The following is a 12,278-nucleotide window of genomic DNA, read 5'->3' as shown; positions in this document are numbered from 1 at the left end:
AAGCCCCAATTTTGGAACTCGCCTGTGCTGCATTAAAGTTATAGCCCTACTGCACCAAAACGACATCCATTCAATTATGGATTTAGAAAGTATGTTCTAGGTGCCAAAGCTACTATGCTCGGTCAAAATTGATTAGATACAAAATTTTTATTACATCTCTATTAAAAGTTTTAAAGGTTCTCTTTCTGTTAAATACGGAGATCTTTGTGTGTCACCTAAGGATTAAACATGTGAGAAAAATTTTATTATATCTGTTCATTTTTAATCTCCATTGGTTTACAGGTATTTTATCCAAAGCTATTTATAAACTATAATCCTGAACCAACATATCACATTTTCAGAAAATAAACTATTGTCAGTATCATCTGCATCGTCATTTTATTGAAACCGTCATTTCAAGTTCCCTTTAAATCCTGTATGAGCACATATTCTTTCATTCTCGTGCTCCCCAAATTTTGTATGAAATGAAATGTGGTTCTACCTCAGCGCCTTGGCTTAGTAAGTTTTCTTTTTCTTTCTACACTGTACAATCCCCTCCTCCCCTATTCCCACCTAAACTCTTCTCCATCTGGAAAAGAACTAATTGCACTTTCTTTAAGTCACATGCTTTGTAAAACTTTTCTTGATTTACCCCTACTGCCCTCACCACTAGGTCATATTGATAGTTTCTTGGCTGACACGTAACTAATTTTTACTAATTATGTGAATTAGTCATGTATATTAGTTAGCTGAGTGACCATGTTTAATTTATTGTATTTATTATACTCGAATAGATTACTAACTGGAGGAACTGGAAATGGATACTCTTTCTTAGCCTTAATTAACTCTTCAGTTAAAGAGGAAATTAAGGTTAGTAGTTCCCAACTCAAGTTGCTGTGCTGATCAAAGTGCTCACAGTAATAGTCAAGTAATAATGACTTCATAAATGCTTTTTCTTATTGCTGATGTGGTGTTGTTTTTGGTCATTACTATTAGTAGTAGTACAGCAATAGTAGTAGTGTAGTAATGTAATCGTAGTAGTACCAGTAGTTATAATAGTAGTTTTATGTTCTAGAGGGCAGGGACAGAGTTCTAGTCAGTTTCTTTAAACCCAGCATCTAGTGCAATTCCGATAATATACATAACTAAACTAATAATTTTCTTTAAAAATGAGCTATTGAATTCATTATTAAACTTGAAACACATGTTGGGTGACTTTCTCAAAGTTATTTCCTACCCTCCAAGTTTTATAGTTATGCTAGGAAACTGGCTCATGTTGACAAATGATGAAAACACAAAATAATAGAAAAACTACAGAAGAGTTAGTACAAATTTCAGCATAAACACTAGCAGGAAGTGCCCCAAAATTTTGCTTTGGAAATAAGGGAATGATTCAGAGAAGTGACATTTGCTCTTTAATGCTGCTGAGTGAACATCTCCAGGAATGAGGTATAGAGATATTCATTTTTAAACAATCTTTTAAACCCAGTATAATTTATGCAACTAACATTTGGAAACCATTAGTATATAAGAAATGGGAAGCTATTATCAGTTACTCGCACCGCAGTGTCCATCTCCTTGCAAAAAAAACTTTACTGAGATAAACAGTAAGGTGATAAGGTAAAAATCCCAGAAGCCCCAGATGTGAGTATCTACAGCGTGGGAAATAAATTAACACCTAGAAAAGCACATTACTACCTTCTCTATTTTGTGTGAAATTGGCTGTCTTAATGACAGATCAAGTAATATTAATTGTTAGCAACAAGTATTTATAAAGCTTGTTTTAAATTAATTTGTTTTTACTATTTGACAAAAACAAAAATAAATAAAAAAAGGCTGATCTATTGAAAAATAGTCTCTGAAACACAAGACTGTGAAATCCCCAGTGAAAATACAGATCATAAGAAAGCTTTATTAGTAGTAATTTATCAGCTGTTTGCAAAATTAGAAAGGTAAAGTTGAGGTAGGGATGGGGAGTTTCCACATGTTTCAGAGTCTCTCCTGTTGTGGGATTTAGAACAGGATTAGTGTCACAGCCATCATATCATAGGGAGGCTCATAATTAACTGGAAACAAACATGAGCTTAAGCTATATAAGGTATGTAATTTTCTAGAAAACTTGTACTTTTGAGTTGATAATCTTTTTGCTTGTTAGAAAATGGAACAAAGTTTTTAATAAGGGTATTAGCTTAAATCACACATAAAACAGTCTTAGGTTTGAGTAAGCTTCGTAAAGTATTGAAGACTGAAGAGGAAATACTGACTGTTTATTTCACCTTAATAAAAAGGCATCCAGAAGACAAGGACATTTAAAATAGCAAAAACAAAAGAAAAGACCTTCTGAGAGCCAAAACAGCCTCAGAAATATGGCAATACCAGAGCAGTCAGGACCTTGTGAACAGCTATGTAAAAACCAAGACTTTAAATAGAAAAAAAGCTTGATAAAAGTCTGAGTTAATCTTGGAAAAACAAGAAAAAAAGCAAATATATTAAAAATTTGAAAATTTTTAAGTTGTTGGAACATATCCATTTGTCTATAAGTAATTGATTTTTCTTAACTTTTTATTGAAATATAATATATAGTCAGATATATACAGAAATCATATTAGTTTGAGAAATTTTCACAAGAAATTAAAAAAATCTAGATAAAGAGCCCACTAGATGATGAAATGTAGCATTACCATAATTCTAGAAATATACCATGTACTCCTTTTAAACATCACTTGAACAATGGTTAATTTTTATTTCTCTTGCATCTGGAAACAAGTTTGTTTGGAATCCTATATGATGTACTCTTTTTGTTCTAATTTCTTTCATTCAATAACATACTTGTAAAATTCAAACACTGTATTGCATATAGTTGTAGTTAATTCCTTTTCATTGCTATGTAGAATTCCATCATCACATAAACAGCATAATTTATGTATCCAATCAACTATTGAAGATCACTTGAGTATTTTCTAGTTTTAGAGTATTACTGTTGGTGGTTCCATGACCATTCTGATGTGTGTGTTGATGAAATGTCTGTTGATGAACATTATTCATACAGTCAATACATATATAGAATATATTCTGATATATACCTGGGAGTAGAATTGTAGGAATATAGAGTGTGCAGTGCATATATTCAACTTTGGTGGATACCACCAAAGAGTTTTACAATGTGACTGAATTCTCCATGAAACAGTGGAGAATTCCAGTAGCTCAATATCCTCGCCTATATTTGGTATTTTCCATAATTTTTAAAATTTTATTTAGAAATTTTAGTGGTTGTTTTCATGTGATTTAACTTGTATTTTCTTAATGACTGATACAATTTAGAACCTTTCCATATGCTTGTTGGTCATGTGGCATGCTATGCTATGCTTAAAAACTGTTCAAATATTTAGCACTTTTTGCTATTGAGTGGAGCTCTTTAGGTGTCCTGAACATAACTTCTTTGTTAGATGAAGATATTGTAATACCTTCTGCTACTCTGTGGACTGCATTATATTTTCAGTGGTGTCATGTGATAAACAGAAGTCCTTAATCATAATACTGTTCAGTACACCATTGTTTTTATTTATATCAAGTCCAAAAGTTCCTTTGTGTTTCTTGTAACCCATCACTCCCCAATCCACCATCTCTGGCAATCACTGTCAGGGATTTGTGACAATGGTTTTAATTTCTGTCACTATAGTTTTGCCTTTCCAGAATGTCATGTACATGGGATCATAAAACTTTTAGCCTTGTGTGTCTTGATTTTTTGATTTCTCTTTTTCTATTCTTTATCCATGCAACTTTAAAATTCAATAAACTATTCATTTCATTTTGGTTTTCTTCATTCTAATAGAAAATTGCTGATTTTCATTCCTTTTTTGCATATTTTTATTGCTACATTATTAGCTTATAAAGGATTGCATATAATGAAGATATGCATTCTTGGAGGGAAAATATGGGTATACATACTTATTGGAGTGATTTACACTTTTTTTAATACCATGCCATAGCTACATTGAAAGTTGTATGAATAGTCTCTGACTGAAGGGGATAGGCATCAGCCAAAACACCATGATAATAGAAAGGAGGTGATTACTGGTTCTGCTTTTGCATATTTATACCACGTCTTATTAGTTTCTAACATATTTCCCAATATTATTATTTTCAAAACCGGGGAAAATCTGAATCAAATTAAGAAATATCTTTAGGAGAAGATATTTGCTTCAGATTTTTCTATAAAGAAGGGCCTAGGGGAGGCTGGGCGCGGTGGCTCATGCCTGTAATCCCAGCACTTTGGGAGGCCGAGGGAGGTGGATCATGAGGTCAGAATATCGAGACCATCCTGGCTAACACAGTGAAACCCCGTCTCTACTAAAAATACAAAAAATTAGCCAGAGTGGTGGTGGGTGCCTGTAGTCCCAGCTACTTGGGGGACTGAGGCAGGAGGATGGTGTGAACCTGGGAGGCGGAGCTTGCAGTGAATGGAGATCATGCCACTACACTCCAGCCTGGGCGACAGAAAAAGACACCCTACAAAAAAAAAAAAAAAAAGGGCCTAGAGGAGGGGCTCCTAAAAATATGATAATTGATCAGTTATGTGTCACTTATCTCAAGTCTAAAGAAAACTCCTCAAAAAAGGAGGGAGGAAAGCTCACATGACAGATCAGTATACTGTAGATACTCATTATTTGTGAATTCCATATTTACAGATTTGCCTATGTAGTAAAATTTTTTGTAACCCCAAAATCAATGCTAGACACTGCTTTTGGTAATTCACAGAATGTACATAGGTAGAGTAGAAAAAGAAATTGTGTTGTCAGACAGGCATGTTCCCAGATAAGGTGAAACAAGGCAGTGCTCTGCCTTTTGGTTTTAGAACTCATACTGTAAACAAATGTCCTTTACATGGTCAATTTAGTGTTACTTTTTTTTTTTTTTTTTTTTTTTTTTGTATTTCTGTGTTCTTTGTTGGTGATCCTGATATTTAAAATGACCCCCGCCGGGCGCGGTGGCTCAAGCCTGTAATCCCAGCACTTTGGGAGGCCGAGACGGGTGGATCACGAGGTCAGGAGATCGAGATCATCCTGGCTAACATGGTGAAACCCCGTCTCTACTAAGAAATACAAAAAATTAGCTGGGCGTGGTGGCGGGTGCCTGTAGTCCCAGCTACTCGGGAGGCTGAGGCCGGAGAATGGCGTGAACCCGGGAGGCGGAGCTTGCAGTGAGCTGAGATCCGGCCCCTGCACTCCAGCCTGGGAGACAGAGCGAGACTCCGTCTCAAAAAAAAAAAAAATAAAATAAAATAAAATGACCCCCAAACTAAAACGCTCTTTAGTGTCCTTAAGCATAAGAAAGCTGTGATATGCTTAATGAGGAAGTACATGTGTTAGATAAACTACATTCAGGCATGAGTTACAGTGTTACTGATCCTTTTCAATGTTAATGAATCCATTATACATATTTAAAATACATATTTAAACAGAAACACAACAAAAAGCAAAGTTATGTATTGGTCAGTTGATGTCTATGTTTTGATCAAAGGCTCACAGAGGAGCTTAATCCTACATTTATTTCTCCTAGGGGCAGTGGTTCACTATTTGCTAATTTGGTGTCCATGATGACTTTCTAGAATGTAACTACTGTGAATAATGAGAAATAACCATATTTATAAATATAATCAATTTTTTAAAACTTAAGCAAATGTGTTATAATTTTAAAAAGTAAGATAAATGTGATTTTCAGGGAGAAATTTGTTAACAATCAGTAAATAATATATTTAATTCATATTAATCTTTGACATCACAATATTAATATACTAATATCATGAGACCTTTGTGTATAGATGAAGAATTTAAAACTTCAGAGTACATTGAATGTCACTTTAGAGCTAATGGTTACTAATTATCATTTTGTGCAAGCGCCACATAACCATCTATAATTCTTAGGTGATTACAATGATTATAATATTTGCACAAGTGATATGTATATTTTTAAATAATTTATAACTGAAAAACATATGGTAAGTAAGTATGTGCTAAAAATAACTTCAATCTAAGAATGTTGTCATTTTTTAAAAGTGGGTGATTTATTGTTTCATTCCACTTAATTTCAAATATATAACAATAATCTCAATAGTCAATGAAACTTTTGTACTTATTCTGTAAGCACATTTACTAAACATGATCTAAGGTCTTCCTTCATCTTATGTGTCAAAATAAATGTGTACTTTAACACTGACTGATTGACAGAAGTATTTACAAGTATCTACTTATGAAGTTGTCATCAAATTCTTTTGCATTCTACGTTTCCTCTTACCCCCTAAGTATTTTTGATATTTTAGAGGTATGTTGACTGGATGATTTAGAAACACATTTGTGTCATTAAGAGTGTTTTAAAATTTTCTAATCTTTCAAAACGCATTTGCAATTGGGGTGCAATTAGATTATGTAGCTTAAAATATTTCATTTTTTGATATCATCACAACATATGATAGTGGTGATCCTTTATTACTTGACATTTCCTAGTACACAGGTCAGAATGTTTGTTTAGAAGTAAAATGTGAATAACAAAATGTATAATATTACTAATTAGACTAATTTTGATTATATATATGATATTAAGGGGTATAAATGTATTTATTCCAACCTATGAGATAATGATACCTTTGAAATATTTAAATATTGTTAGAAAAAAAGACATATTTTGTATTGAAAAATAAACAAGTCTATTCTAAAAGAATAATTATATTTATTCAACACATTTAGATCTTTTTCCTAATCATATTTTGTTACCTTAAATGTTATATCAATTGTTTATACTTTCATATTTTAATCATATTTCTTCAATATGTCAGCCATCCTTGATGACAAGGGTTTTGGTGTCTGGCGGTCATGTATTCAAAAACCCACATCTACTACTTATTTGCTGTGCTTCATTGAGCAAACTACTTTATATATTTTTTAAAAATTGCCAGGCATGGTGGTTCACGCCTGTAATCCCAGCACTTAGGGAGGCTAAGGTGGGTGGATCACCTGAGATTGGGAGTTCGAGACCAGCCTGAACAACATGGAGAAACCCCATGTTTATTAAAAATACAAAATTAGCCAGGCCTGGTGGCACATGCCTGTAATCCCAACTACTCGGGAGGCTGAGGCAGGAGAATCACTTGAACCCGGGAGGCGGAGGTTGCAGTAAGTTGAAATCGTGCCATTGCACTGCAGCCTGGGCAAAATAGTAAAACTCTGTCTCAAAACAAATAAAAAAATAAAAATAAAATAAAAATAAAAGGCAGAAACCGCTAAAACCTTTACTCCAACATAATAATTAAGTTTCTATTTCCTCATCTTGCTTATCTCAGTGTATTTCAATTATTTATTGACTTGTCTTCCCTAGATTGTAAGTTTCACAGGAGTTGAGAAAAATGCTAGGTTACTTTTTTTTTTTTTTTTTTTTTTTTTTTTTTTGAGACGGAGTCTCGCTCTGTCGCCCAGGCTGGAGTGCAGTGGCCGGATCTCTGCTCACTGCAAGCTCCGCCTCCCGGGTTTACGCCATTCTCCTGCCTCAGCCTCCCGAGTAGCTGGGACTACAGGCGCCCGCCACCTCGCCCGGCTAGTTTTTTATGTATTTTTAGTAGAGACGGGGTTTCACCGTGTTCGCCAGGATGGTCTCGATCTCCTGACCTTGTGATCCGCCCGTCTCGGCCTCCCAAAGTGCTGGGATTACAGGCTTGAGCCACCGCGCCCGGCCGCTAGGTTACTTTTTTGCCCAGTCATGGATTAGCTCCACATATGCCACAAGTTAACTAGTATGCTTATTAGATGGAAATAAAACATAGTGAAGAGGTACTGGAAAGTTAATGAGAACAAAAATCAGCTAAGATAGTATATTTTGTATGAGAAATATGATACAATTTGTTATCTCAATAGAATTCTTTTTAAAACTTTTTTTTCAAAAAGTCTTTGATTTGTATATCTTTCTTAGAGGTAACTTTTATCTTTTTGAGTTTCAGTATATTATTCAAGAAACTATCAGCATTTGATATTTTATTATTTTTATCAAGTTATTAAATAGTAATAGAAATTATTAATCAAACAATCCAACTTTCATGTTTAAACTTTACATTTATTGCAAAATTATCAAAAGTAATTTCTTAAGGGAAGCATTTTATTCATTTCACTATTTCTTCTACTGATACTCAATTAAAACATAGACATGCAATTCTTTTAATACTTTTATTCAGTGCAGGAGGTAACATGTAGTTTCATGTAGTGTAAGAGGTATACCTTGGGTTTATTTTTACTGTAGTGTTTTAATACATTTTGATGTGTATTTATTTGATTATCTTACTAGATTTTCTGTGCTGGCATTGTGATTTAAGTTTACTAGAGAAAATTATAATTTAGGTTGTCATATGTTTTTATTTAATGTATATTCTGGGACAGCAATTGGTAAATTGAACTATTGTCTAAAGCTATACATCAGAAGTCATTATCTTTTGGGTTTTTGTAATGTTTTTAACAGGTCATTTTGGATATATTCTGCTAATCTGGTTATCTGAATTTTATTTCTCTTAACTCTTGTTCATCATAAATTTTAGCGAATACAAAGAGAATTCTTGACCTGTTTCTGCTGCACATTTAAGCAATGTGCTTATCACTGAAATTGTCTAAAAAGATTTCACACTTTCAGTCAGAACAGCAGATTTATCCACTGTTCAAGACTTCTCCAGAAAATGTCTTGTACAGAGAAATAATTCAGATAATCCCTCCTATTTATTTTATAATTTTATTAAAATAATTAAAGATCATATCATTGGAGAAGGAGAAGTGATGGATTAGGATCAAAGTAGCAGACAAAGCTTCTACAACCTATTTCCTTCCTCAGATTCTTAAAACTGATAGGGAAGTTCACATGTACGTGATGCATACACGGAGATCTTTTCCTGTTGCCTTAGAATCTGATCTGAAGTATCAAAGCCAAGAAGAGTGGATGATGAGTGCCACAACATGTTATAGCAAGGTGACTGCCTGGGTTGTTTAACAGTCCTTTCTGATATTCCACCTGCAGCCCGTATACACTAGGAAACCTCTGCTATGGTACCAACATGAGCATGGTGACAGTATTTTTGGCAGAGTTTGCAAATGTTCTCAGGAGTTTGGAGAAACATGAAGTCTAGAAATTAGGAGGAGAAGCTCATACAAGTTTACAGGAAGACTATCCTGCATATACAGAGTTTGGTAGAGTAGAAGTGAGTACATTTCCCTGTGGATCATGTTAACACCACAAAGAAAAAACACATGGTAAAAGTTGTCCTCACTTATTTGCTACCCAAGAAAATTACCAGATGGAGCAGAAGACTTCTCCAAAACAGAAATTATAAACATGTCACAAGAAAACCCCAGGTCTTGTCAAAGAATATGAAACTGCTGTGGTCTATGGAAGGCAGTCTCTCAAGAACTCACCCAAGTATTTCACAGGAGAAAACAAACTTTCGGATGACTGCCATTACAGAGGGCATCCAGTGAAAAAATAAGTGCAACAAACACTAGCTATGGAAAGAAGTCTTTGCTTTATTGCCTCCTTTTTTGTTATCTTTCGTGTTCATGTAACCATTATCCTCACATAGAGTGAGAAATATAAGGTAATAAAAAAAAAGTGAAGGAATGCAGTACATTCCCATTATCTCTAATTCTGGAATCTGACCAAATTTAGACTGAGGATTACGACATGAGAAAGCAAAGGGAGATGTCATGAATGGAATGAGAAATTGTAGGGTTTTAAAATTAGCATATAGAGTTAAGATTGATATACAATAAACTGAACATAGCTAAAGTGTACAATTTGGTAAGTACACACTCAATGAATTATCACCACAATCAAGACATTGAATTTTCCTTCATCGTCACATTTCATTTTGCCACTTTGTAATCTCTCTGCCTCACTGCTTACCATCCACAGGCAGCTACTGTTTTCCTTTCTGTCAGAGAATTAGTTCATATTTTTCTGTAGTTTTGTATAAATGGAATTGTACAACTTGGATCTTTGTCTTCTTTCATTCAGTATAATAATTTTGAAAATTATTAATTTTATTGCACGCATAAATAATTCATTCATTTCTTAATGCTGAGTATTCCGTTGCATGGCTATAGTATGATTTGTTTATCTATACATAGGTTGTTGAATATTTTGGTTGTATTTTATAATTAAAGCTTCTATGAACATTCATGTACACATCTTTTATGGGCATATGTTTTTGGGAAAGGACCTAAGACTGGTAATTGTAGGTGTATGACTTAATTTATAATAAACCGCGAAACTTTTTTTTAAGGTTTGTACCACTAGAAATTCCAAGAAGAGATGACTGAGGGTTTTCTTCCCATTCTTGCAAGCATCCTATGATGCCATTTTTTAACACAAAAGTGTTAAAATGTGAATATATGTGTTTTTCATAGTTCATACATTCAATAGTGAGTATGCTTGCTCTTCAGAAATTTAAAGTACAGCTAATAAAAATAATTTGAAGTCATTTGTTTACATTTACGGCCTTTTAAAGAGACAAACATTAAAATACACCTATATACTCTCCCGTATATATTTTCTTTACACATAAATACATACGCACATATATGCATCTATATTAGAAAGGTTCAAGTTACTCCTCCTACAATGTTAATGATTATATGTATCCATTATACATAATCTATTGATAAACTCTACAGTACATTAGTATAGTGCTTCTAAAAGGTAATTTGCTTTTATGTATCAAAAGTCTTTAAAAGATACACATACTTGATTTTACACATGAAAATTTTTTCTAAGGAAATAATTATGATTTTTGGAGAATAGCTAGAAGAATGTTTATTGCAGAATTATGTATTACATGGAAAAAATAAAAATAGAGGAAAATTACAATCACCTGAAATATCAAACTAAAGGGGTTATATGCATGAATTATTTTGTATTAATATAATAGTATATATTCTATTTAAAATAATACAAATTTTTTTTTCTGCTTTCTAGAAGTATTAACTTACTTAATCTTCGTAACAACACTATTAGTTGCTGTATTGTCTCCATCTTCACTTTACAGATGAGAGAATTGAAGCATAGGACGATTAAGACATTTTCCCACTGCCACAGATCTCTTAAATGGTGTAACCAGATTGAAACTCAGGAAATCTGTGTCCAGAGTCCATGCATCTGAGTTTATGACTCTATGCTTTTCCCATTATGTCATTATACTTTTACTATTATAAATTTAAGATCTATGCTGCTTGAGAATAATTAACATGAGAAAATATTAAACAAAATATAATAGTATGTGCTGTTTGATTGTAATATAAATGTATGTGTTTGTGTAAGAAAAAATCTGGAGGAACCCAATTTTTAATCTAGGAGGGTTGAAATTACAGAAGATAATTGATGTTATTTTTTGTTTTGCTCTCTTCAATTTTCTACAGTGAGAATTCACAGTAGTATTACTTTGTAATAAGCCTATTTAAATAAAATCAGGCAGTGAATTATAGCTTGTGTTTGAATAAAAAATACAGTAAAGGCCGGGCGCAGTGGTTCACGTCTGTAATCCCAGCACTTTAGGAGGCCAGGGCGGGCGGATCACTTGAGGTCAAGAGTTTGAGACCTCATGGTCAAGAGTGAAACCAATTATGGAGAAACCCCGTCTCTACTAAAAACACAAAAATTAGCTGGGTGTGGTGGTATGTGTCTGTACGTGCCTGCAATCCCAGCTACTCTGGAGGCTGAGGTAAGAGAATCGCTTAAATTCGGGACTCGGAAGTTGCAGTGAGCCAAGATTGAGCCACTGCACTCCAGCCTGGGAGGCAGAGTGAGACTCCACCTTAAAAAAAAAAAAAGAAAAAAGAAAAAATGCATCACAGTAAAATCTTTAATCTCGTGTGTGTGTGTGTGTGAGATTTGCTTTATTGTGATATTTGCTTTATTGCCGTGGTCTGAAACCAAACCCATGATGTCTCTAAGATATGCCTGTATAAGTTCCTAAGCATAGTATGGGGACATATCTAACTAATGTGAACCATTTTAAGTAGTGGCTATTCTTGAATTTACACTTTCACATGAATTTTAGAATCAGTTTGACTAGTTCTAAGGTAAGTACTATTCAGAGTTTTAAAACAGGATTGAAATGAATTCTTTACAATTTAACCTTTCCATTCTTGGCCATCATATTCTTCATTATTCAAGTTTTCTTATCTATCTTTCAATAAAGGACATAAGATACTAGCATATTTCTTGTTAGGCTTTTCCTAGGTAACTTTTAATTGCTATTATAAACAGTATCCATTTCC

The sequence above is a fragment of the Chlorocebus sabaeus genome, chromosome 20, assembly GCF_047675955.1.
Source record: "Chlorocebus sabaeus isolate Y175 chromosome 20, mChlSab1.0.hap1, whole genome shotgun sequence".
Lineage (NCBI taxonomy): Eukaryota > Metazoa > Chordata > Mammalia > Primates > Cercopithecidae > Chlorocebus > Chlorocebus sabaeus.
The sequence above is the reverse complement of the archived record's forward strand: the minus strand, read 5'-3'. Positions refer to the sequence as shown.